At 30.5% G+C, this 3,021-nt stretch overlaps 1 non-coding gene across 1 annotated transcript; it reads right to left on the minus strand.

Moving 5' to 3' along the window:
- Window positions 1-1,634: 1,634 nt before the first annotated feature.
- Window positions 1,635-1,707, minus strand: TRNAA-CGC (transfer RNA alanine (anticodon CGC)). The gene has a single exon. It is a non-coding gene; the product is annotated as a tRNA-Ala (tRNA).
- Window positions 1,708-3,021: the final 1,314 nt, after the last annotated feature.

Here is a 3,021-nt window from a genome sequence, read left to right on the forward strand (position 1 = left end):
TAAATACAACATTTTTGGAGCTTTACACAAGCTACAATTTTATTTCTAAAATCCCAATTTGTTTACATAATGTGCTATTAAGTTAGATTGGATAAAAATTATAATAATTAGTTATTTTCCAAGAGAGACATACGTTCTATGGTTTTTAATATGTGTTTTCAAATGCTTGTGTGAGAATATAGGAGATTCCATGGGGGAAATCATATTTGATTTAATTAGTAGTGTATTCATTAATGTAAGGAGTCAATACTGGAGGTTTATCGTGATACTCTAATGCTCATTCAAGACTCATGTATAGTGGAATAAGTCATGTGGTGAGAGGGATAGGAGATTTTGTCTTTAAGAACAGCCCCAGGGTTCTTATGATAGTTAAAGGGACTAACCGTGTGTGGTAGGGTGAAACCCATTGATAATGACTCTACATGTAGTAAAGGTCACCACAAGTGCAAAAACCCACCAAGAATCATACATCAATGTCTTGATCCAAATAATTGAGTTTAAAGTGTCATCTTGTGTGCTGGGTTAGTTGATATTGCTTAGCTTGGTAAATTGGTGCATTATTCTACAATTCTTTTGAGTGTTATATATATATATATATATATATATATATATATATATATATATATATATATATATATATATATATATTTGTGTGTGTGTATTTCTTTTTCTTTTTTTCAATTAGCTTACCCTTTATCTACTTGTGTTATGTTTCCTTGTGGTGTATTCCTTTTTGCAATGATCACCAAATATTTGGTGTGAGCAGATGTGAGAGCTCACGACGATTGTAGTGATAATAGAGATGTTACAATTTAGTCAAACTCGTTGGATTTTGCTTTATGATAGAACCCTTTTTAAGTACTGTTATCTTGTAGTTTCTTGCTATGTGAGCATATTTCTAGTGTAAACTAATTTGTGTTTAAATTCTGTATACGACATGTGTTTTGTGCTTTAGTTTTCCTGTTCAATATATTTTGGATGACGGTAAAAGGTTAATTTTGATATGCTTCTCCCTTGACTTTATTTTATTATGATTATGCACTTTTTATTTATTAGATTTATCCATTAAATGGAATGTCACAAATAATACTTTAACAACTACTAAAACTTGTATGGAAAAAGTTAATAACAAACTCTAAATTTGGAATATAATTATTTGAGTGAGTATAGCAAGTGGTTAACAATTATCAAAAAAATTACTCCTTTTTAATGAATGCTAAACTTTGAAAAACAAAGTCGGATTTTATCCAACTTTATTTATAAATTTGGTTTGCTATTTTATATTTTAAATAATTGGAAATGGTAATGTAGGTTGGATCGACTTGTCTAGGTTTACTTCAAATTTGACCCGTAAAATATGAATCGGGGTAATTCTTAAATTATGATTCTAACATCTTCTTTGAATCTAAAATTGCACTAAATGAAAGCACAATACTATATTTATCTCAATATTTCTTAATTTTTCAATACTTGACCGGTTATTGTCGTACTTTATATTAAGTCTATTAAAAGTAGAGAACGCGAATTTCTAATACCACTATATATAAGCATCTTAGTCACAAAATAGGTTTGGAACACCTAGCAAAAATCTTAGAAATGAGAAATGAGTATGTCTTAATGAAAATATACAAAAATGGAGGTGCGGGGAATTGAACCCCGTGCCTTTCGCATGCGAAGCAAGCGCTCTACCATATGAGCTACACCCCCAAGTTAAGAATATATCTAACTGTTGTTAATCTGTTTTATTATTCATTGTATAATCTTAATTATGTGACATTAGCATTGGATTTGTAGATCTTTAATAAATTATGTGTTCCAAATTTAAATTGGGGAGGATTTAAGTAAGATTAAATGAATTTGAGAACATAGAGAAGACAAAGTAGTCATATATAACGTTTTATAAAACCAATACACACTTGTGTTGTAACTCTCACAATTCATACGCCTATAATAAAAAAAAACAATTAATGTAAGAGCCAAGAATATATATATATATATATATATATATATATATATATATATATATATATATATATATAAAGAATGGTGGGTTGGACTTGTATGACACTATTTAAATTGATAAATAGTAAATTATACAAGAGTAAAAGGTAACATAGTTGGTTAGAGTTTTGTTGTAGGTCATGTATGCAATTTGTGTGATTTATATTTTACATTTTTATAATTTATCTTGAATGCGTCAACTGTGTGGCTATTATTTGTGATGTTTGTTGTGCACGTGAATGACAAGATCAATGTGTTAGTATGTTTGGTTTGAAGTGTTGTTTGGAATTTAGTGGTGATGAGTTTTAATATTGGTTGGAGCAAAAGTATATTACTTTGGATTAAGTGGCAAAATTAAGATTAAGTAACCAATAAGTCTTTAAACATAGTGAGAGAAATAGAGAATACCTTTTTAGTAAGAGGATATTGTGGAGGAGGGATATAAGAATTGTCTTAGCATTACATCCAGGTATGACTGAGATTACAAAGATCTTAAGGGGTCATTATGGTGAAGTGAAATGAAGAAGGATGTGGCTGAGTTCGTATATTCATGCTTGGTTTGTTAGAAAGGCAAGATTGAGCACCAAAGACCCGAAGGTATGTTGCAACAGTTGCACATTCCTCAGTGAAAGTGAAATAACATATTGACAAGTTGACCAGGTGTACACATTTCTTGCCAATCAATAAGAGGTTATGCCTCATGGGTAATTATTGACAAGTTGACCAGGTGTACACATTTCTTGCCAATCAATCAAAGGCGGTTGATGAATAAATTGATGAAGTTATACATTAGGGAGATCATCAGGTTGCATGGAATGCCAACCAATGTTATTTCAAATTGAGATCCAAGGTTTACGTTGAGGTTTTGGCAAACACTACAAGAAGCTTTAGGTACATAACTTTGGATGAGTTCAACATATTATCTTTAAACAGACAAACAATTTGAAAGGACTATTCAATCTTTGGAGGATTTGTTGAGGATGTGCGTACTAGATTATCTGGGGACTTGGAGTGAGATAT

This window comes from Vigna unguiculata, chromosome 2, assembly GCF_037176805.1.
Source record: "Vigna unguiculata cultivar grain cowpea cultivar isolate G323 ecotype 2 chromosome 2, ASM3717680v1, whole genome shotgun sequence".
In the NCBI taxonomy this organism is placed as follows: Eukaryota; Viridiplantae; Streptophyta; class Magnoliopsida; order Fabales; family Fabaceae; genus Vigna; species Vigna unguiculata.